General features: G+C 40.1%; 1 long non-coding RNA gene across 1 annotated transcript in view; it reads right to left on the bottom strand.

Moving 5' to 3' along the window:
* Positions 1 to 2,269: 2,269 nt before the first annotated feature.
* Positions 2,270 to 25,080, bottom strand: part of LOC103472040 (uncharacterized) — a 43,649-nt gene continuing 20,838 nt past the window's right edge. Inside the window, exons 2-3 of the long non-coding RNA XR_534792.2 lie at positions 4,649 to 4,767; positions 2,270 to 4,512 (exon numbers count right to left, since the gene is read on the bottom strand). This is a non-coding gene — a long non-coding RNA (uncharacterized LOC103472040). The remainder of the gene's footprint in view (positions 4,513 to 4,648; positions 4,768 to 25,080) is intronic.

The following is a 25,080-nucleotide window of genomic DNA, read 5'->3' as shown; positions in this document are numbered from 1 at the left end:
GTTTTTATTTAGCTGTGACAAAACGCAGAAATTAACGAAGACAAGTGCAATTAGTAGGTGAGGCAGACAGGAGAAAAAATAGACTTGCTGAGGTTAGCATTAAGTGAAAAAGTAAACACATAAGGAGAGAAAAATAGAGAGAGGTGGCAAAACAGGCTCGGGCTAGTCGAACGTGAGGAGGGAGAGGAAGAGCTCAGGAGACACGGAGTGAGAAAAGGCAGAGTGAAAACAGCAGATATACACCGGGGGCTGTTTGTGGCCAGGTCAAGAGCATCGGTGGTGACAGTACAGGAGCCCAAATGGAAGGCCGAGGAAGCGGCATTTGATGATTTCACAGAGCGCCGCGGCCCAAGCAAAACAATGTTGAAGCAATCAGAGGGTAATTGCTCTCTAATGGCTCCCTTTCCTCTCGGCTTTTCTAATTGGCTGGAACGCCATCTGCCCGCACGTGCGCTCCCCGCGTACACAAGCCGGCCGGCAAATGACACAAAGGTCTTTCAAATGAAGAAATAATGTCTTATGAATCAGACAAGTGGAGCATGAAAGATTTTTCTTCCGGTAGGGAGTGACCCAGGGGGAGCGTTTACAGTTTATCCTGCTATTGAAACCTTCAGCAGGTTTGCATTGATTTTTTTTTTTTTTTTTGCCCTTGCAGTAGAGTGGATTAAATAACTGTACAGACGTTTCCTTTAATAAATGGATCCTGGTTAACATGTGAAGCGAGTTTGCGAGTCCAGCCAGCTGCAGCCGCTGATGGATGCGCCCTGCGTCATCGGACGGAGTTTGGTGCACACTCACACCTTGACTGCCAAATCATCAGGCATCTCTGGTAGCACTCTGCGGGAAATCTGTTTTGTCCGTGCGGCGCAAAGCATCCTGGCAAGACACAGGCACAGGTGAAATGTCGTACGACTAGGAAAAGTGTTTTAGAGAGTAGCAGTTGCCACGGCAACCACCTTTGCCCAGGTCCCCTCCCTCCTTTTTGTTTGTTATCCTTGCAGGATCTTACCTAATTGACAGATGCAGAAACTCTGACAAAGACGCTTCTGGAAATGACTAAAGTCCCAGCCCACCTGTTTCTTTTTTTTTGTTTGTTTGTTTTTTTTTACACACCGGCTCTGCTTACCTCATTTCCTATTTACAGAGACAATCTTCCACACTGCCATATGTTTGTTTTTCCTGTGTGGTGCATAATACTTTTCAGAATACAAGCTAACAAGAGCGCTACATCGGTTCTTCATATTTCACATCGTTCCAACTACAAATGTAAATGTACGATGCCCCAAAATAGTATGTTTTGCCCTTTCATTGTTGTTACAAATCAATAGCTGTGTTTTCATTACAAATGTACAAAAATATGTTGATATTCAGCTAATGCTGAAAAACACAATTTCGCAATTGTCTAAATAAGAAATGCAATCAAATTACATGTGAATAAGCTTGATAAGTCATTAAAAAAATGCCATGCCATCATCCCCCAACTACTTCCTGTTTTCTTTGTGGTTTGCGCCAGTGGTAACATCCGGTTGTTGATCGCGTGAATTGTGAATTGTGTTTTTCAAAATAAACCAATTTTGATATAACCTTTTGGCTACATTTCATCCTACCGCCAGAACATTTTCAAAATCAGTTATTTTCAAAATGTCTAATTGCAAAATTATGTGGTCAATGGGAACTAAGTACCAACAAAATGTGATCTTACCTAAAAAAAAAAAAAAAAAAGGAACATTTAATGTTAAAGTGAAAACCAACTTTCACAAAAAAATGACAATAAAAGCAAATTGCTTAAATATTCACTGACCTAATTCAACAGAGGTCCAGCTAGTTGGTGCTTATATTCTCACAATGAGTGGAATGGAGGTCACCAGAGTGCAGTGAGTTTTTATCAAGTGGAAAGCCCGTTCACTGGTTCGTCAATACTCATGGCAACCGTTACAGTCTACATCAGAACGCCAAATTAAATATAAATGCTATTTAATTACATTTCTCTAGAAAAAGCATACATTTTAAATCCCTTTGAGAATTTCTAAAATATATATCTTTAGTATTAGATATATTTGGAGCTTCAAATAACATACACTGCATTGAAATTGAGCATAACATTTTTTTATGAGTCAGAGGGCTTTACTGAGAGTGAGCTCTTTGATTCATTAAAATATTGCATCATTAATTTAATGTTAAGCAGGTAAAAATAGTTTTAAATATGTTTTTTTACTTGATTTGAAATATTGGCCCATTGGCCCAAAATTTGGACACCAATGATTTAAATTGTGTTCATTTATGAGGATCCATATTTAATTTTCCCAAATAATTTCCCCGTTATGCACTACTTTGCATTATACACTGAAAGCTGGGTTTATAGCATCACTATATAGTATGAAGTTTCATGGTAATGTATAAGACGGTAGGCAGAAGATATTTTGTCTCAATCATCCTCTTCACACAGCAGTTGTATAAACATTGTGGGTTCACCAGGCTGAAACAGAGGTGTCAAGATACCAGCTCGGAAAGCCAAGGACAGCTACACCTGGCTGAGATTTAAAAGAAAAAAAAAAGTGATCGCATGCCTCATACATAATAGATTTTGTTTTCTTTCATTGCTCCGCTGCTCCAACAGTGACGGAGCTGGCCGCGGGTCTGTCTGAACGCTCGCCTTTCTTTGAATTCCTTCTCAAACGCTGCCTCCGTCCTTTTTGAGTCAGTCGCCACAAACACCACATTCATCTGAGCTGATGCAAACACGAGCAAGATAACCGAGTTGGAATCGCTCCATTGTTGTCAGCTCAGTAAAAACAAAGTCTTCAAACATCAGCTTGAAGAAACAATGTTGAGAGCTCAGCATTAAAAGGCGGTGCGCTCTCACACGGAAAAGATCAGAGGTAAAAGCCTTTTTAATTTCAATCTGTCTGCACCTGCTGGACGTTGTTCCAACCCAGGGCAAAGTGAAGTTTGCTTTTATTATACATTTTGTGATGCAATGGCTTTTCCCAACCATGCTTTGAGTTAGCTTCATTGGTTCTGCTGTTCTCAGATAATGGCTTTCAGACATGGCTTTTATTCTCCTTTACCGTCTTTTTCAAACTGTGCATCTTCAGGTTTTGCACTGGTTTTCACATCGTTGTTAGATTATTGTGCAGAGTGATCAGATTCGATTCAGTTTAGTTATATGACACTAATTCACATGATGCAACCTCCACAGGGTTTGTTAGCAACTGACTAATCGGCGTTTGTGATCTGCAAAATGCCAACTACCCAGAGGTACTGAAGCTGCCTAACCTCCGACAAGGTGTTGGGGTAAAGACAAGAGAACTGTACAGAGCACCGAACCCTGTGGTACTCCAAAAGTAACGCTGGAGTGTGAAGAGCTGTCATTTACAAGTCAAACAAAACAGACTTAAACCAGCCCAGTGCTGGTCCTTTCATCCATAAAGACATTTTGACCAGCGCAAATGTAGACCTGTTTCAGCACTATGATGAACTCAGACTTGACTGAAACTCTAACTGATCATTTTTATGCAAATGCTCATACGTTATACATATCAAACTAGCATCCATAAGGACAGAAGAATCCAATGTTTCCCAGCATAACATTTCAAAACATCATTCACCAAAGTTCAGTTCTGACACTGGTGCCCATCGTTGGTGCTTTCAGCAGCGGACAGACCATATGAACCCGATGGATTGGTTGAGGCCCTGACAGATAAATTGTAATGGACAATGTGTCCAGACATGTTGCTATGGGAAGCAAAAGACACTTCTTCAGAAATTTAAACTACATGGAAAATTTAAGCTGGCTTTTAAAATGTCGCAGGAAAAGAAAAAGTGATTTAGCCGTGTTTACATCCACTGGTTTGCAGCGAATTAACCAGGCTGCACAAAGTGTAACTTAGTCAGATGTTGACCATAATAAACAGGAAGTACGGGCTGCAAACTAGCATGAGGCACACATATCAGAAAAAAACAGAGAGAGGTTTTCAAGAATGCAATGTAATTCTGTCATGTCAACTAGTATTGGCAATGTTGCATACTGTCCAGAGACAGCAAACTAAAACGGAGACCCTAAAAGCGGAAACAGCTGAAAACAGCTGGATGTTCGCTGCGTCAGAACTCATTCGGAAAATGCGCTCCCAAAGCCAAAAACCGCCTCAAGCTAGCATAAAAATGTTATTTCAAATTTTGCCATTCCCATCAAAGACACACATCAAATGAAGCCCAACCCGAGACACAAACATGTGAAGTATGTACGGTAGAAGTTGTTTTTTTCTCTCTCACCATGGCTGTACTCGTGTGTGCTGTGAGCTGCAGCCCAGCACGCCACGGCGCTCTGCCACTCATCCCCGAGTGTGACAGGAGCAGATGTTGAACTCGGCGCCAGCCGCAGGGCTTTGAACACAACTCCCATCAAACAAAACCGACTCCCCGCGCCTTGTGGACAGTGGCTCTGCAGGCCACTTCAGGTCTTCACCCACCATTCGCTCCTTTTTTTGTGTGTTCATCATCTGCTGATAATGCCTGAAGGAAAAAAATATATATATACATATACATATACATACACATATATACATATACATACATGTACATATACAAAAAGTGCCACTTAAATTAAAGCCCAGGCAAGCGTTTCGAAAAGCTGTTTTCATTTTCGTACCTTGTGGCACTGATGTCACTGCGCTTTGACTGATTGAGTTGTCAGAGTATTTAGGTCACCGTATGAGGTTTGATGGACGTGGAAGTGCAGTGGATGATGGGTAAATCGAGCAGCACGGCCTGTAAAAAGGTCAGACAGGTTTGCTACATGAGCAAATTAAAAGGACTAGGGCTTTTTTGAGTCTGTAGAGCATTTAGACTCAACAAAGGCCAATTGCTGGAAGAACAATATGCTAAGTAATTAAGCCAAAACTGTACAAAATAATATATAAACATTTTACATTTAAGATGAACAAAACCTCTGTCTGTAACCCAGAGTTCCTGAAGTGGCATAGTTTTAGTTTCACCTTGTTCAAATTTAGTAAAAATAAAAAAATAACTCATTAAGCACATTTTACAATCCAGTTATTAATAACTTTATTCAAACAATCAAAAGATCATCCCTACACTGAACTGATGTTTTGCAATTTTTGCTGTAGATTCATTATTTTTTGCAACAAATAATCAAGTGTCCAATAAAGAAATGTCAAGTTATTGCATGTTAGGCAATAAAATGTTTATTTTCTCATTTTAAAAAGGAACTGAATCGTTTTTAAGCATCTTTTAAAGATGGTTAAATGGAAAATCAGCAGAATGTGACTACGGTTTTTAACCAATTAATTGATTAATCGTCAATAGAATAATCTCTAGTAGGAGCCCTAAAAAGAACTAAAAGAGGAACAATGGGTGCTTTCACTCATTTGTCTCCTAGGTGTTTCCAGCTCCTTCTCTGTTACATCCTAACTTCTTCCTGACGTTGAGGCAGACAGCAGGTTGGGGTTCTGAACTAGGAACCTGGTGGCCACTATAAGAGGGAGCCGGTTCCCCTCAGAGGCGTGCCGGTTCAGAGCTCCTGGCAGAGCCTTCTGACAGGGAGCAAACACACGTGGGAGTCGGCCCATCTGTCTCGGCCTCACCTGCAGCGGTTCACGTCTGAACACACTCACGTACGCAACTCGGCCGGACAGCGAGACGTGAGAACGTGTTGGCAGTGACTAACGATGGGAGCGGTGAGGGAGAACCAGCCAGGAGATGAAGTGATCAGTGCATCAGGCAGACCAGACTTTTCCTATTTTCCCCCCAAAACTTGTTCTTCCGATTTTTCTTGTCTTGCTCACAAGATTCGGTTTGATGGATGTAATATTGTTGATTTCCTTTTGAAATGAAATGTGTGGCTTTACTAAATGCATTGTTTGAGGTAGGTAACACAAAGTTTGAACTTTAAATAATTAAAACCAGAAATTAGGTATGGGCTTTGACTGGCCCATTATAACATCACAATACATTCTGATCTAAACTGTTCCCTTGAGGCTTTTGTTGGGTTTTTAGGGTTGTTGTTTTGCTGGATGGTGACCTCAACCACAGCTTCAGACCTTTAGCAGCCTTTCTTCTAGAACTGCTCTATATTTACTGTAGCTCGGTTTCCTCTAAGTTGTCATGAGAATTTTGAGAGAACTTTTAAAATGTCACAAAAAAGAAAAAAGAAGATGCAAGTTTTTAGGCGTGTTTTCATCTACTGGCTTGGAGAGAATCAGATGTCGACGCAACACATGGATGTAATAAACACAATGTAGAGGTTACAAAACAATAGAAAAATGGGGCGTCCAAGATCAAAAACTGATTTTTTTCTGAGTTTTGTGGATGTGAGTGTTCGCTACTTCAGAACTTATTTGGCAAACGCGTTTCCATCTCATCTCAGCTTTGGCTCTTTTTGTGAAAGCCAAAAATCACTTAAACAAGCGTTAAAACATTTTCTTTTACAAAACTGACAAAGTTGTTTTGAATTTTGGCGTTTCCATCAACTGCCTCTAAATAACCCAAAAAACACAAGTTTATCACATAAAATCCCAATAAAACACATTAAATGTTGTGCTTGGACAAAACTGGGATTCATTTAAGGGATTTGAATACTTTTTCAAGGCACTATTATAATTTTTTATCCCTATATAATATCTGAAACATATTTATTGATTAAATGTACCGTATTTTCCAGATTAAAAGGTCACATTAGTCAAAAAATGCATCATAAAGAGATGGAAAACATACACGTCACATGATAAGGCAAACTATGAAAAAAGTGTGACTTATATACTAACAATATACAATACTAACAGACAGTTGATTAGCATCAATAGATAACACATCTAATAGAAATCTCATGAATGTCGCTGAACTCTGATCCAGAACAGCAAAGCACTCTGGGAGATGTAAATAGAGGAAAGGCTGTCGCTGCTCAATCCCTCACAGCCAGCTAAGCTGGGATGATGGCATCAACTAACATTCACTTTTTGGGTACCTTGAGTAACTTGCGCAGCAGCAGCTTCATGTTTCATCACCAGCGCCTCATAACTGCTTAATCATTCTTAGAAAAAAACAGCATGGAGTAAAAACTGTGGATGAAACATTCCAGGTCGTGTCACCAGTTTGTCAGAACTACAGATATTTAAAACAAATAAGAAAATCAATGATTATCAATATTGACCGATACGATACGCTTACATTGCATCAGCCCTATTCTCCAGCCGTAGCGATTTTATAGTTCAGAAAATGTAGCGCAATTTGTTGTGAAGAATAATTTTGAGTAAGCACTTGTTGTCACGGTAATGAGGAGCCGGAGGAATTACCAAAACATTTATCTGAATTTGAAATAAATAAGCTGTTTACAGCTGCTTTGCATTTTTTGCTGCTTAGTTTCTATTCGAACAACACAATTAGGACTTCATACATTTTTATTGTTCATTTCTTTCGCCATCCTGAATCCAGTTGAAGTAAGTGACTAATTTCTCAGAGAATGGTCTGGGCTCTTTAATTCCTGTGGCATTCGGCGGCGGGGATGGAGGGGTGGAAAGGTGTGTGACAAAGAGAGAGGAGGGGTGAAGAAAGCAAGATAAAAAGAGAGCAGGACAGATTGTGAACGTGCAAAGGAAAGGTGGTGGCGGGTTCCACCTAAAGCAGGGATTCATTACCATGCATCTGTCAAAGCGCCGACGGAGGTCTTGTTGCCAATGGCAATGTGGAAGGGAGTTAAAGAGCACAAGCAACCCCCTCCCACCTGTTTTCTTTCTTTCTTTCTTTCATTCCCTCCTTCCCCTCTCTCTGAATGTCTCGCCTGTCTCTCCGGCTCTCTCGCTCTGAGCTGGAGCAGTTAAACACATCAGCATGTCTGTCATTGCTCCGGCTTCGCCATCTGCAGAAGCCGACACTGTGCAGACAAGAAAAGTCCATTATCGCTTCCCTCACTGTGACTATTTATCTCTCTCACCATCTCTCCCTGTCACTTTCAAGCCCACCCACCTACCCCACCCTGCCTGCTCTGCTACCACCCACCCACACACACACACACACACACACACACGCATACAAACACGGCATCGACTGGGACTGTCACGGGCAAAACATTGCATCACTTGTCTTTCCATCTTTCCTCAGGAAAAGTGGCACTCAGCACACCTTTTCCTCCAAAAGGGAGGTGGATGTAAACAATGTGTTTGTTGGGGAGAATCTTTTACGATATGTGTGTGCTTGCGTGTGTGTGTGTGTGTGTGTGTGTGCGCGCGCGCGCGCGTGTAGACTAACTGAATAATACCCCAAACACCTATCGTCTATGTGTTCCCTCCACAAGACATTTAAACCCCAACTGCTCCAGCGGGGAGGCTCCAAGCCAACTCACTGGATCAGAAAGTTTGGTTTCTACAGGCGTCTGGGACCGAAGTCAAGGCTGGAAAAATTCACAGGAGGAAAACAAAGAATTTTAGAGAAGCTCCGATCTGATAATATCAGCATCAGTCCTGATATTGAAAAGAGTTCTAGATCGGGTATCGTGACAATGTGTCCAATCCATAAGGTCAGATCTATTCAGTCTAGTTCTATACTTCGTGCTCTGAGTGACATCAAGCTTTATTATTTACAGCTCTGGGAAAAAAAATACGAGACCACTTAAAATGATCAGTGTCTCTGATTTTACTCTTTATAGGCATATGTTTGAGTAAAATAAACATTGTTCTTTTATTCCATGAATTACTGACACCACGTCTCTGTAATTCCAAGCAGAAATTTTATTTGCAGAAAATGAGAAATGGTCAAATAAATAAATAAAATCCAGTGCTTTCAGACCTCAAATAACGCAAAGAAAAGAAGTTTATATTCATTTAGAAATAAGAGTCCATTCAGTGCAGTGGTCTCTTAATTTTTCCAGCGCTGTATTTTACAATATATATTCAATTCCTACATGCACTTTCTGAAACATTTGTTGCAGTTTACATTTACATGTTTGACCATGTAAATGTAAACTTACAAAAACAAGTTGTTATTGTAAGTTTCAGTTTCAGTTTCTTATTTATTTTTACATTGGCTGTTCTACTCCTAATTGCATTGACTGAACAAATAACAGTTGCTTTTCCATGTTTGACCAAACTTATGAAGCTATTGGGGTATTTAAGTGTGCTGTACTAATGCAGAGTTAGGAAATACATGTGTAATTCAGTACATTTATGTCTGTGTTTAAGTCAATTCAGCTGTTCTTCTTTATCAGATTGCATCGACTGATACTAAACCTCAGGTATCCGTATCAGTATCGGAAATGCTCTCAGTGCTTCTCTAACGGATTACTGCAACTGAATAAAGGAGATCTTTCTTTAATAACAAAACCGGCTGAACTGGGGTTAAGACATTTGTGGACATTTAGGTCATTCATGTAGTCCGCTATGATGCCCTTAGAAGCTGCGTATCAAACTCCCTTCTTTGAACTCTTAATACAGAACACCTTAGAAAAACCCAGCACCAATCCGTTTTGCTTTCCCTGGACAGTTTGGCATTTTGTGCTATCTGCGGAATTGCATTCAGGCAATGCGCTCCCCCACTGTGACCTTCATTTTAAACTACAAAAACCCCGATGAGTAACAAAGCGAGCCCTATTTCAGCTCGCTGAAATCCCTGCCCACACACCCTCTGAGCACTCGCTATCTGAGCTGGAGGCAGCCAGTGTCTAGGTGAGAGAGGGCCGGTCGGGAATGGAGAAGGGTCACGCGTGGCCTAACTGAATAGATAGGATCTCTATCAGCGCTACAGAGGCCTCATACCTTTCAAGCCTCCAACCATGCTAACAGAAAGCCAGGTGAGAGTCCTTCCATGTCCAGGATATCTTAACAGAGAGATCAGCACAAGCTCACAAGTTATAACTCTGATGTTTCCTGTGAGTTCTGGCAGAAGGTAAATGCTACTGATGTTCCGGTTCTTTTTATGTTCCAGACAAGGGACAAATGCTAAGGCTAACTAGCATATGCTGGCAAAGGAAAGGCTTCCCTCCTCTCTCCATTTTATCTGCGATTGTACAAAGAGGCTCTTCCCATCATGCATCTATATACATTTTTGACAACTTTGACATTTTTGACGCTCAGTATCAAGTGTTTGACTTCAAAGTTCACAAGCGTCGAACTTGAGGTATTGGTGTACAGTCTGAACACACGCTCTTTTAGCAAAACACCGACAGAAGACATAGAAGTCCTCAAGGTTTGACTACATTGAGTCATTGTAAATGACTCAGTGACTCAACATTTACATTCAGTCATCTTAAACTGAGGTTCGAGGCTGAAGTGAGAAAACCAGATTCGTCTAACTTCATGTTTTCTCTTTGTTTTTCTATACTCCACACAAGGCCCTGCTAAACCAACAGGATCCGATGAGTCTGAAAGCTCTCCTTCATCCCCAGTAAATACATCAGATTCCAGTATGCTGGAGGAAAAGCAGTGACGAAGTCTCCGCCAATCCAGGCAACCGGTGATCCCTCTGTTGTTCTCTTCAACCAGCATTTACTCCCGTGTTTATCTACATCGCCAGGCCCAGCTGCCGTCTGCTGATTGGTTTTGCCTGAGTAATGAGCGCGATCGACACAGAGTACAATTTAATTAGGAGCCTCAAACAGCAACGCAGAGATGGAAGATACTGGAACAGGACGGGCATGACGATTAATGAAACGACGCCTTCCCGGCGTTCCATCATTTCAATCTGATTTATTAATTATCCGTGGCGGTATTCTTTTTGGTTTTTATCTTGCTTGTCATGCAAATTGGCAAAAGAGATGCACTAAAACAGAGAACACACACAGACACATACAGAGACATCATGGGGAGGCCTTCGTTCGAGCCGCGTAATGCCGAGCTGTGCCTCGCAGCAGGTGGATGTGAAGTTGTACATAAAATTTGGTTTGACTGGCAGTTTAGTAAAGTCACTACATGCAAACATGGCAAAACTTGGCTGAGCTCTTATATGCACCCATTATTTGATTTTTTTTTTTTATATATATAGGCATTTTGATTAAATGCTGCATGTTTTCTGCTGCTGAGATGGTAGGTAGTGGAAAATAATAAAATAAAAAATTAAATCCCACTTTAATTTCCAGCTGCTGGCTGCCTCTGGCACGGATTAGGACCAGATTACGCTCGAGTGCGCTTTACGTCCTCTGTGGTGCCCTGTTGTTAACCAAACGCGATCAGACAGACGGTAATACAGAAAGTGCAGAATGGCAGATAGACGCAGTGTGAGTGTAAACAAGCAGGCTCTCGGCCTTTAAAAAAGCAAAGCTGTGCTGTGATAAAGAGATGGGAATCTCAAACAAGAGCGCTCCGATTTTAACTTCAGTTTATATAATTTTAAAATCAATCTTAGTTTAAGTTTATATGTTTTATCCTACATGCAAGCAAACTAGCTAAAAAATCCACAATTATTTTGAACGAAGGTCGGATGTTGTTTTCCTGACATTTCTGTGGGAAGGTATATCACAATTTATCATTCCTAAAGACATATTTCAGTCATTATTTCTAGGCTGGAATGATTCTACAACATACAACTTCAATGAATGAAGAACGTTTTTTCTCTGAAAGGTACTTCCAAATTTTTTGCACAGAATTCGTCTATTTGTGGATTTTTGTTGTTTGTTTGTTTTATAGACCAGAGCTAAAATATCCAGAAAAAAAAATGTAGTTTGGAAGCTGAAATACCTTGGCCAAATGCCACCTGTTGTGCTATTGATTGATGTTTACAAACCAGTCAGTCCAGGAGTGCCACTCTTTATCCATCCTTGGTGCTGATTGACTGTATGACCAAGAACGGAGACAAGGAAGACTGTAGATATTAGCTTCTGCAATAGCAGTGGTGGGAAGTAACGAAGTACAAGTACCTCGTTACTGTACTTAAGTACAATTTTCGTGTATCTGTACTTTACTTAAGTAGATTTAATAATGGATACTTTCTACTTTTACTCCACTACATTTTACAGTAAGTATCTGTACTTTCTACTTCACTACATTTCTACAAAGTGTCGCGTTACTCGTTACATCCAAGTCGCGTTGAGCTTTTTTTCCGTTAAAATGTGAAGTTCAGGGATTTAAGGTGGCGCCGTAAAATCCAAGCAATAACGTGTAGACAGCTTTGTCTCAATAACGGTGTCTGTTGTCACCCATCGGCTCCACCTTTACTCGCACTCGGAGCTCCAGACATGCGCAGTGGTTTCCTCTGAGCGTCAGTAATATAATAGCGCTTCATAAATCAAAAGATATGGCGACATGTAAAATCAGCAGCGCTTCGCTTTCACAGACGGTGGGAACTTCGTCCAATTTTTAACGTCACTTGGAAGGAAAGCTTAAAGAAAGGTAAGCTCCGTGGACGTGATGCTAGCAAAGCTAGCTGTATTGACTGAAACACATGTTGCATCTGCGATGAAAAACAGTTGTCACTCATGCGCTAAATTATTGTGTGGAGGTGTTGACTGAGGTGTTGCATATATGGGACAACGCTGTGACCAAAGTGCAATATAGTAATATGACATTCATGAACGATCCGATTCTTCTGGACGGATCTTGACTAAGTCCTATAGTGCTGAAACCTCACTGAGAGCCGTTCTTTGTTCTTGTAATGCTCTGCGTACACTGCAGTAGCTATTTTATTTCATTAAAATATCTTTATATTTAATTGGCGAATAAATAAAACAAGAACGTAAGAACACAGAACATGCTCATTGCTCTTTGTTTTCGTCACCCGTCATGGTGGCAGACGTTGCAGCAGGAGGGAGGATGAGAACAGTCGCGGTGCTCCTCCTGCTTGGTTACTTCTTGCTTATTGGGCCTTGGACAGTGTTCATAGTTGAGCGTTGTTAATTGCTATGTTTAATGGTGCAATTTCTGACATTGGCAATATGGGCAACCACCCAGGGTGTTATTTTTTTTAGGGATGGCAGGAGACCTCTGTGTATTGTGGCACAGAGATGAAAGCAAAACAGAATGAAGAAGAGTTTGAATTGTCACTGGATAATTTATTTCAGCTCTAAGTGTTTAATATCTAGGTGTTTTTATGGGAAAGTGAATCTTTCAGATCAATTTGAGAAGCAATTTTGATAGGTGCACTTAATTTTATTGTCATGTAGCATGGGGTGCTGGTTTTGATTTGGTCTTGGGTTCGGTGGTCTAGACTACAACTCTGCTACGTGGCTCCTTGGTTCCATGTCCTCCTCTGCCAGTTGGATTTCTTTCAAAATAAATGTGTGGCAAAAAAAGTGAAGTTCATGTTATGTTAGGACAGGAGACGAGATGTTTCCATCCGTGAAATTATAATGCATAGAATCACATATCTAAGTCTAAACTATGTTACAGAGTAAACTCAATAAAAACATGCTTTATCTGTGGCATTGTTCATTAAAATGGCACATTTCTGATGTATTAAAATTAAATACGATCGGCACACTTAATGATATTAGTGATTAGGCAATGCATTCAGCAAGTACTTTTACTTTTAATACTTAAGTATTTTTAAAAGCCAGTACTTTTTTACTTTTACTTAAGTAAAATGTTAATGTGGTACTTTGACTTTTACTTAAGTACATTTTTGACTGTGTATTTGTACTTTTACTTAAGTACATTTTTTGAGTACTTTCTCCACCACTGTGCAATAGTAGTAGGATGGTTTGTAGTAATGAATATTAAAATAGATTTGGTTTTTGAACTATTAAAATAGGCAGTTTTCTGAGTTTTTATAGGGGATCTCAAGTTGAGGGCATTTGTGGGTGCTAACCACTACAAATCCCCTGAAGGTTACCGTTTTGTGATTTTTCTCTAATTCACACAAGGTCATACTTCACATACAAGCACAAATATATACATACACTTTCACTCGCAGCTGGATAAATGTCCTGTAGCAACACCCTTTTATAACCACTCTTCTTATCAAAAAACGGTAGAGCTCATTAAAACTGATTGTCTTCCACAGATCTGACTTTTAGGCACAATGTTCTGACTTTCCACAACCGAATGACACTGGATTGGATTTTACTTTTTATATATATGTATATATATTGTAAACTGTGTTTTTATCGTCATTTTCCACAAATATTCAATCGAAGAGAATGTGTGCATCCTCTTTAGCAAAAGTTTTATGTTTTCCTTTAAGAAAACCTAGAAACTGCAATAAAAAATATGTTCTTTAAAAGAAATACATTTTCTGTAGTTATTTATCAAACTGTATACCTTGTCGTTTTTCAGAAGGTCATGTAACATTAGTGGTTCTATGAGTTTTATTCAGGTGGACTTGGGGCAAAAATGGCTTTGTGGATTGTAAAGGTCGCAGGTCCCTGAGCTAAATGGTGCAACGCTGTGAGCAATGAGAATGTTTACTTAAACTACGAAGTAATTTAGCAAGGGTTAATTCAAAATTTTTGCTCAAGTACATATATATATATATATATATATATATATATATATATATATATATATACATCTATATATATATATATATATATATATATATATATATATATATATATATATATATATATATATATATATATATATATATATATATATATATATATATATATATATATATATATATACAACAGATGCTTTTTGTGTTGAGGGACAAACATTTTATCAAGATATACATTTTTGATTAAAACGTTTGAGTTAGCACAGCAGTATTTCCACTGAGGGTGGATAAACCAGTATAATTATGCTCCTCCCTAATTATGCGCAGCATGCTTATGTATAGGGATAACATTTAAGTCCATGGCCTGTCCAATCAGGAGGAGACTCGGGGGGGAATCCAAAAAAAAGCTGTGGGGGATTGGAAATATAATCTTTCAGGTCTGGTAATACCAAGGAAAGTCTCATTGGGGATGACTGGGATATCGTATCTGGATTTGTAACTCTCATAACCCGATCTTCGATAGGCGGAAAATTCTAGATGAACAGAAGATAAAATCCACTGGATTCCAGTGAATGCTTCCTTGTGAAAATACTGACTGGGAGGCCTCTTGGGCGACTCCCATTGGAGGCTATTCTTGGCATGTCCCACCGGGAGGAAACTCTGGGGCAGATCCCAAAAAAGCAGGACGAACTACAGAATATAATTGTTTATGTCTTGGAAAGCGTCGTTGGCGATGTCTAGGATATTGTTCCCCCCCTAACCTGATCATTCATTCATTGATGGATTGATGGATGGTGAAATGGGTGGTAAAACTCACTGGATTCCAGTGGATGTTTTCTTGTGCAACCACTTCCACAAGAGTTGATCGAACGCACACCTTTTCTCTCTAAAAACAGCCTTCGGTCCCATTCCTCCTCCACATCTCAGCAAAAGACCTTGATATTTCTTTGAGTGTTTGCCACGGCACATTTCCACGGCAAATCTACCGTGATATGCTTGTGCCAGTGTTGCCAAGTCCTCATCACTCATTATGATGACTCACCAAGCAAGCCCATAACACAGATGTATCTCAGCCACGGAACCCCAGGGAATATTTTGAAAATCCTCGTGCATTTGCATCAAACAAGTGTCCCATTTAACTCACGTGCGAGGAGCAAACTAATTTCGATACCCTGGGAAATTAATTATCCTCCCTAGTTACTCATCATCCTCCCTGTGGGTCATCCTCCCTGCTAAATCAGGCAAAACAAATTGAATCCCAAGTCAAATCGCGCGGAAACATAATGTGATATGCGATACCCGCCAACTTTCTTGCAAACTATAATCCTCCAAATTTTTAAATTCCCCCCTCAAGGTTATTAGAATTAACACCCGGCTCATGCAAAATCAATGATCATTCGAGTTCACGGTACAAAAGGAGGTGGCTCTTGTGCTTGCAGTGATCAAACGGAACGGCAACAAGTCCTTGAGGCATGCCATCTTCCACCCACATGAAAAAGTGCTCTGTGGTCCCACATACGTATGCACGGGCACCCGAACCTTTGCAAAGCAGCTAACAAAAAAAAAACATCCAATAGGAGGGAATGGATATGGAGGAATGCAAAATTCTAATCCTTTGACAGCAACTCAGTGGGGTCCCAGTGGCGCTGCAGCATCTGCCTAAGGGCACTGGTAAACGAATCTGTCTGCCGTCACGAAGGCAAATGAACACAGGGAGCTAAGTAAGGGAGCAGGCGGATGCGGCAGTTAATTTGTGAAATATATTAGGATTTATGAGGCAATGAAGTGTAAAGGTGTTTTATTACTCTCCCACTGCCATCAGTCCACCAGGATGGCAGAAATGACACTCGGAATGTTTCGGCTCCTTTTTTATTCGCTCCTCTCTGCTGGCAGGAAATGGGCATAATGTAGGGAAAAAAAGGGTGAACCGATTTTAAAAACATCTCATTTTTGTCACATCCTAGATATTTTTCCTCCCCTTAAACTGGAAAGCGTCATATTTTCTGCTTCGAGACGAGGCTCTTCTCCGGGTCAAACCGTCAGCCAGCCTGACAAAATACACCTGACGCTGTATTTGCAGAAACTTATTTCCAATATATGCTCCACGAGCTGAAGCCACCATCAATATGCTACTCTGTGACCCCCGGCTGAACCAATCCATGGACCAAATGCCGCTGATCTCCACAAGCTATCTGGAACACAGCATAAAGGGGGGATCTGATGGGTGTGTGTGTTTGCCTGCGTGTTTGGGCACACGTGTGTGTGCCATGGGACTGGAATGCGAAGAGAGGTTTTACTGGTTCAGTGCATCCTGGTCGAGATCAAAATCATCTAGAAGTTGCGTGAATGAGGTCACCAAGGAGGGTAATGAAGAAAATAAGTCATCTTGGTGGTTTGAGGGGGAGTATGGGTATATGTCTCTGTGTGACTCCATCTTTATAAAGTGGTTATATTGCACTTAATAGCTGGATTTGATCATTAGTTTGGTCAGTAATGGCTGACATTGTCCCTCAGTGTGAATATTTTGGTGATGGATGAGTTGTTTTTTTATTTTTGTTTTTTGGCAAAATGCAGTAATGTTTGTCAAGAGAAGCCAATTTTGTGGAAACCAGTTAACAGGATGGACATAAAGTGCAGCAGAACATGCTTAATTGTCTCATTTATCTGTTGGTTAGCCATGGGATTTACTGATGGAGATAAGAAGGGTGTACGGCTATCCAGATGCTGTCTCTCAAGGCTGTACTCTGATGGCCATATGTTTTATACTCACTAAACATCGTTCATATGCTTGAGACTTTAACTAAGTTATTTAAACTTTTCTTTTTCAGGTTTTACACTCAAATATAAAAACTACATTACCAAAAATATTCACTTCCCATTTTTAAACTGTTAGGTTTATCAACATATTGGCCCCAAAGTTTACAGCTATAAGAGCTTCAGCTGTTCTGGAAAGGCTTTCCACAAGGTTTAGGAGTGTATTCATAGGAGTTTTATGTCTTCCTGTCCGGTGTGCACTTGAGAGGTCAGACACAGTTGTTGGACTAGTTGGATTTTCTCAAAGTCAACACTAAGTGTTTCCACATCTGATCGTCCGGTAGACTAGGTTTGCAACATTTGTTAAATTTTTAGTTGGTGCAGTTCACTTTCACACTACACTGTGTGAAACCAAACCAAACCCTTAGAAAAACCTGTTTACTCCCTCGCACATGGTAGCGCTGCACCAAGAACTACTGACTAGAACGATGCAAAAACCTCAGAATTACATACTGAACTCAACTGCCTTCTTTGCAAAAACGTAAACAAAACGCAGTAACATCAGATTTTAACGGTTGTAGTTATTATCTTGGACAAAAGATCACAAACCATTTCTCCCACTAGTGCTGGACTAGCACGTTTGTTTTGGTTGTATTAACCCAGAATAAATACAGAGCGATAGTCCCTGCTTTTGGACTGGTCGCTGGTCTGCATATGCATTCGAACCACACCAGAGTTACCTTCAGTTTTATCTTTCTTCCAGTTGTGCACTTGAGAGGTCAGATACCTCTCAAGTGTCTGACCTCTCAAGCGATCAGGCACTGGAGAGGTCTACCTTGAGAAATCTAGTTCCGCCTAAACCAGAGTTCTGGTCTAGGCAGACCAGAGTTCACTTTTTTTAGTCCGCATCAGAGTTTGATGCAAACGACATTCTAGGCAAACGAACTAGAGTTTGATTAAAACGGAATAAGCAGGGCTGGTGTGAACGCACCCTACAGGTATTCTACTGAAAATACTTTTGACTGTGAATCAATGGGTAGAGTAGTTGTTTTGCAATTGGAAGGTTATAGGTTCAATTCCACCTTCCCTGTCACATGTTTTCCTGACCAAAGCATTTAACCCACAGTTGCCTATTTATCAGTGTATTTGTGAATGTGAATGACTGTGGCTTTGAGTGGTTGGTAAGACAAGAAAAGTCTTATAGTCCTATTACTGAGGGCCTGAGTCTAAACAAACACCATAATCATCTCTGCACCAAACTTGACACTTGACACAGAGCAGTCAGGCTCCTAGCAACTGCCAAATTAAAACTCACTTGCACTTGATGATGTAAAATTAGTATTCAAGCCGTAGGGCCATGCTATGAGGTGTTCTTTAGCTAATCTGAAACCTGCTTTAAGCTAGGAGGCTATTGCAATTAACTGCACAGAAACTAGGTGACCTCTACCCGACCCCAATTGGGGATTTCAAGAGCCCTTCCAATCTGAGGCCAAGTTGTTGCCGTTCCCAATCGCTTCCACACAGTGAGCATTTTCTCTTTGTGTTGAGTGCAAGTCTAAACAATGCCTAAATGGCTCACAGGCGACCAGACTGTATTTGATACGCATTTGATTCAAAAGTGAATGTTTTTTTTATATCCAAGATGTTTATTGGAAGTCTAAATATAGACTTGTTTTTGTGAAGACTGACTAGCGTGCAAGAAGAAAGAGAGGAACAATTCCCAGCCTAGAACTCCTGACACCTTACTGATCCTGAGTTTTTCTAACAAAGCTATCCGACAAGCTACGCACCTCTGTGCAAATAATACGTTTTATAACAATTTTACTTTTGTTGTGATGCATTAGTATTCACATTATCAGTTGCAAACATTTTTACACAATGGTGGATATTTCTCTCAAGGCAAAAAAACTGAAGTTTGCCTCATGATATTGTTTAAGTGTCTGTCAGTGCACACTAATTAATTGTTTACCACACCTTTAGATTGAAGTGTATGTTTCTGGGCTAGTGTCTGGTCCAGCAGTCAAGAAGGCGCCCTACATAAAGATTGTTCTCGATGTCCATGAAATTTACAAAAAAAAGTTAAATATTGGTAACACTTTATTTGAAGGGGGGTGAATAAGACTGTCATGACACTTTCATAAACATGGCATGTGTCATTACTGTTTAAACTTTACCTTTAATAACAAAGTTACCTAATTTTTAAAGTGCAATCAGTAATACTTTTATAACAAATTTATATCAATAATGATTTCTTGGTTAATGTCAAGTTGTCATAAAAACATTGTGAATAATGTCAACTTTGTATTAAAAGTGTCATAATTTACCGAATGACGCTTTATGACAACAGTCATAAATATTCATGAAGGTTTATTCATGTTCATGACAGGTGTTATGTCATGTTTATGACAGTATCATGACAGTCTTATTCACCCCCTTCAAATGAAGTGTTACCTAAATATATTTTCATATTTGATGCTATTCATCAAATTTTTCACCCATAAATAAGAAAAACAATACAGAGTGTTAACATTACTACAGCAACATAACTGAAAAATGGCTGAATTTAGTTAGATATATTAAATGAAGCTGCTTACTTTTAACTTGGAATTAGAAATGCTAAAAAGCTAGCTAATGGAGGTAAGAAACGGATTGATTATATCTCAATGAAATCTCATATAAAAAAATAAAAATTTAATTAAAAAAATCTAAACTACATCTTTGAGGTGCTGCCAGAACATTTCACATTTAATTTGGTTCTTTTCTTTTGATGAACAACACTAATTTAATGTATGAAATGTTTTTTATTTACCTTATGTGTAGCTAATTAGCATAGGTAGGAAAAACTACCTATGATGACGTTTCTTCATATTCTCTTATGTAAAAGCCAACAATGCATCTTTTAACCTCAACTGCAGGTGTTTGAAAGAGCAACATCTCTTAACTTTAAACTGATGCACTTGAAGTACGGTAATAAACTTCTTGATATAAGCTATGGTGAACAGAAAACCTAAAGAAAAATCAGCTTTGTAAATATTTTATTAGGAAAAAAGTACATTCAGAGCCTTTACCAACCCCTGCAGCGCACATCTTTTTTCTTGGCAGAGCAACATTTAATATCAACCAAAAAAAGTTTGCTTACAAGAAAAGTTAATGTGTTACCTTTCCATTTCCTGACGTATGATACTGTTTATACAGCAAAACTGAGCAAAAACAAGGATTTATGTTCCTCCCCTGCTGTGGCTCTTACTTCCTCCTCCCAAGATAGTCAGGAAGTTCTTTTTCTGAATTCACAATCAAGCAAACTTTTAGCAGTTCCTCCACTGTCTCACTCTCGGGGCCCTCACTGATTCTAACTGGACCTAGAACTTAAAAATGTATCTATGTAAATGCACATAATAATCCAATATATATACTATTATGCTTATTTCATTTTTGGTTTAAAGACAAAAACAATTGGATACTTCTCTGTAGCAGGACGACTGTAACATGAGCTTAGTTTTGTGTTTTCTTGCTTAGTTTTGTGTTTCTTTCGACTGTTTGCCTTCAATCTGTTAGTCTACTGCAGAGGTTCCCAAACTGTGGGGCGCCCATTGCAGGGGTGCGCGGGATGGATGAATGAAAAAAAAAAAAAACCACACACACAAAAAAAAAAACCATTGCTTCAATGACAAGACCAAAGTCTAACTTTCCCAATTGTAATCCACTGGGGGGGCCCAGAAAGTTTTTGAAAACACCCTGTGGGGTGGGGGGCAGGAGAAAAAGTTGGGGAACCAGTGGTCTACTGGATGATGCTGCGGTTTGAGGTTTGGAGATTTGTGAAGAAATAGCTCAATCCTACTTTTCATTGACCATAAAACTCGTCTTGTGTGTGGTGTACATAATGAGGATAGTCTCTCAACAGGAATTCTGGTGTTTCAGCAGTTCCTAGTTCAAGGCATGGTCCTTGGTGATCCCTGGGGATCCTAACCAATTTTCTCTCACTTGAAAGGTATTCAGCAGGAAAAAAAGAGATCCCAGACTTGCGTCACAACCTGTTGGAATAATAAAAACAGACTATTATTGAGCTTCCTGGATGACCTTCCTGAGCTCTGACTTCCACCCTGCTTAAAAATTCGTGGATTCTGCTTAAAAGTCGGGTCGATCAGACGAGCGGATGAGTCAACTGTTAAATCAGTGGCCAGCGCGTAGACACGAGTGTCAGGAGTGATTCATGACAGCGGAAGGCAGCAGAAGCGAAAGTTTAACAAGATGCTAGCGAGACGTGCCGGTGCCAGGATCCACGATGTGAAGAAAGAGGCTCTGACTTGAGGTACAGCTGAAGGTGTCAGAGCCAAAGATTGGGGAGATTTTTATAGAACTGACCAAAATGGACAGAAATGAGCTTACTGGCTGGCAGCTCAGATTGACATGGAGTTAAAAAGACGAGGCTGGGATGGTTTGGACTTGCGCTACCAGAGACAGTGGATATTTAGGATAAAGGGTGATGAATATGGAGCTGACAGGAAATGGAGAACCACAGGGCACGTGGCCGCCTGCACTACATCACGAGGGTTCATGGAGGAAAATGTTTGGGGTGCGTAAAGAGGGAGCAAATTGTAGAAGTAAATAAAATGAACACCTCATTTGTTTGCTAATCTGGGCTCATTTCCAAATACCTCAAAATAAACCTGCTGGTTTCTCAACTTTCCCATCATTTTTATTGGTTATTGATTCTATTCTTATTTGTTGAATGTTACCCACTTTACTTTTTGGAAATTTACTACTTTCCATTACTTTTTCATTTTTCACTTAGGAATTTATTTGAGTGTTGGTAACTTAGTGAGTTTGTGGATTAAGGAATTTTTAGCTGGAAGGCTGAAATATTTTGTTGATAAGCTAATATTTTGAAGTGATAGTTGCGTTTGCTCCATATATCTGCAGAACTATGCTGTTTGAGAATAACAGTGGTGAATTTAATCGTTCATCTATTATGATCTAATATTTGAGACTTATTAGGCACATAATCATGAATAACAACTTACTGAAAACTATTTGGATTTTATTTCCTGATAATCCACAACTTGGCTAGTTTAATCTAAAAGTCATCCTCTTTGGCATGGATTATTATTCATACCAAACCCATTGTTACATCAAACTTCTTGAGTTTTACATCACATTATAATGTTATTCTCTCATAAAAAACGTATCTGTAGTGTTGCTTTGATTCTTTCATGCATGTTCGAGAAGTCCCTTAATCTCCTGTGGCAACCATTCAGCTGCGCAAAATGGCTGGACCTAGCCCCGCATTTGAGGTGCAGCTCCTCCTCAGAGCTCCTTCAGACTAGCCAGTAGCAATTAGCAAACACCTGCTGGAACTGCACATCTGTTGCGCTCATTATACGAGCTACTTCTCAGAGCAACGCCTATTGAAAACGTTGCTAAAGGGTTAATAGAGGAGTCATGTTGTGATGACTTCCTGAAGGTGGAGTGATGAGTTTCTTAAAGAGGCCGAGGTCCAATTTCAAGAAGTTAAATTACAAAACCAAATTTTTAGGTAGCAGGTTTTTAATTGTGCTATAAAGTGGCATTGTGTGGCTGGAAAACACATAATACTGCTTCTTTAAAGAAAAAAATTAATTGATTAATACTTGTTAATCATAAAATCTAACATAAATGGCTACCACATATGTACTATGCATACCTTTTCTGCTTGTGCAAGGAGTGCTTACCAGATGTGTGTGTATGTTTTCTACTGCCTTATACCTGCCAGCCCATCAGGCCTGCAAACTTCCCACCCAGTACGGAGTATTTCATTAGCAGCCAGCAGGAGACGAAGGAGGGAAGGAACAGTACCTGACCCGAGGAAACGTTGCGTCGAAGAACAACCTCACCAGTCGGCTGCGCTGCTGTTGTTGCTCTCGAACACACCAGCAGCTTCAAGGAAGACAGAGCTGGGATGATTGTTCTCTTCGTTTATTAGGCCGCCACTTAAAAGCCGCGCCTCTTCGACACGCTTGATCTTCTAATGACACCTAATTATGAGGCTGGCTAATGACGGGTTCTTGGAGGTCAAGGCGTTGGCTGGCCGCCGTGCTGAGAAGGATTTTTTAGAAATACAGAGGTAATTATTGGCAAGAGCTCCCCTCTCATTAGAAACGCTCTGTATCTGAGCAGTGCACAGAGAGTGAGAGGAGAATCTAATTATCGCCCTCTTCTCACCAACCCCTCCGCGACATCAATACTCCATTACAGCACCTTGTCCCTGGAGCGCAGACAAACTCCCGACTCCCACGCGTATGCGGCGGCCGTGTGCACGTGTAGCTAAAACGCATGAAAGTCATTAAAATGACACGCTTTGTGGTATTTGCCGCAATGTCGGCACTGAGCGTTAGAATCTGAAAGTTGAAGCGACGTCTTCGCGACTTCACATGACGACAAATTTTTGTGAGAAAAAAAAAAGATAAAAAATAAAAAAAAAACTTTGTTGAACTTGAAGACGTTCCCCAGAGACGAATTCCGTGGGAGTTTCCATTTGGATTTGGATTATAACGAGGTGTTCTGCTGAAAACAAACGAAAGAGTCCTGACAGGATTTCATGTGACTTCACTGGGCCAGATGGAGCTCGACATGGAACAGCAGCTCTTCGTAATTGTTGCCTTGGTGAAGATGACAAAAACAGACGTGCCTGATTTCAGGCCGAGTCTCCTGCAGAGTTCCAGGAGATCTACGTCATCGCAAACATCTTTTAGGAGGATTAAGCAAGATGTACTACACTGTATAAAGAAATAGTTTTCAACAATGTTCACAAATTTCTATCTGCAAAAGAATGACGTGCATTTGCACTCACACCACCTGACTCAGAGCTAGTTTCAGTCAGAGCTGGAAGATTTTTGGGGGAATATCTCAGATTTTGCACTTGTAGATAACCACTGCTGATCTCGATACAAAACACAACGCCCAACTCTTTGGAAATCGCATCCCAAAATCTTTTGATTTGTGTTGTCAAAAATAGTGGTGAGAATAGGTTCTAATCTCTCTTCCACATTTACTGCATAGGGAAGAGGACTGATGATCCATCTTACTCAAAATGAAAAAACGGTGTAATATTTTCTAATGTCTATTCACAAATCCAAGTAGTGAGAAGACTTTTTGCGAGGTACTATAATTCCCACCCAGCTGACCAAAGCACCTTTTCAACCCGCGGCCCGTCTCAACACGAAGAATTTGTTACGCTCCATCTCTTGCAACATAATAGCTAACAAGCATCCCTTAAAAGGCAGACATGCCTACAGAGGGTTGCATCAGTCTGTGTGAAGTTGACCTGCTGACTTGCAGCTGGCGGGCTTGAGTCTCTGCAACGGCTCTGCTTTGACGCAATTACTTGTGATCTAACTGAACGGTCTGGGAACAGCTAAAGCCAGGCTTAGTTGTGGACAAAAGTCAACTCTTAGACCAACGGTCCAAAACTGTTGAAATAAATGAAATATCTGTTGTTTCTGAGTCAGGATAGATAGTACATTTTATAGGACTCTATAAAATGTAAGGCTGAGAATACGTTAAGTTGTGATGATGTTAGTACCTCACCATTGCAACCAATCAGCCATAAACTCAAATCAAATGCAATACCATTTAGATATTCATATAAGTCTTTGACAAAGGTTTGGACCAAACCTTAACTGCCTCCTAAATTTCTGTGAACATTGTTAAAGTAGCATTTCTGTCACCCTGGCAGAAATAAAATTTACCAATGTTGGTAATTGTCCAGAAGTGGCCCTGGTACTTTGGAAATCAATATTTTGCTTAAAGGCGACAAAACATTTGGCCCATTTTAAACACATGAGGCAAAATGGTACAAGGAATGCCACAACCAATCAGCTGGTGGAATACTGTCCTATACCGGGTCGGTGGGCCTGCCGTCAAAAAAGGAGAAACCACAAAGAGAGGATGAGAATGCTGGAGGAAAAACACTGA

Source organism: Poecilia reticulata, chromosome 11, assembly GCF_904066995.2.
Source record: "Poecilia reticulata chromosome 11, P_reticulata-male-v2, whole genome shotgun sequence".
Lineage (NCBI taxonomy): Eukaryota > Metazoa > Chordata > Actinopteri > Cyprinodontiformes > Poeciliidae > Poecilia > Poecilia reticulata.
Note: the sequence above shows the minus strand (reverse complement) of the source record. Positions and strands in the feature narration are given on the sequence as shown.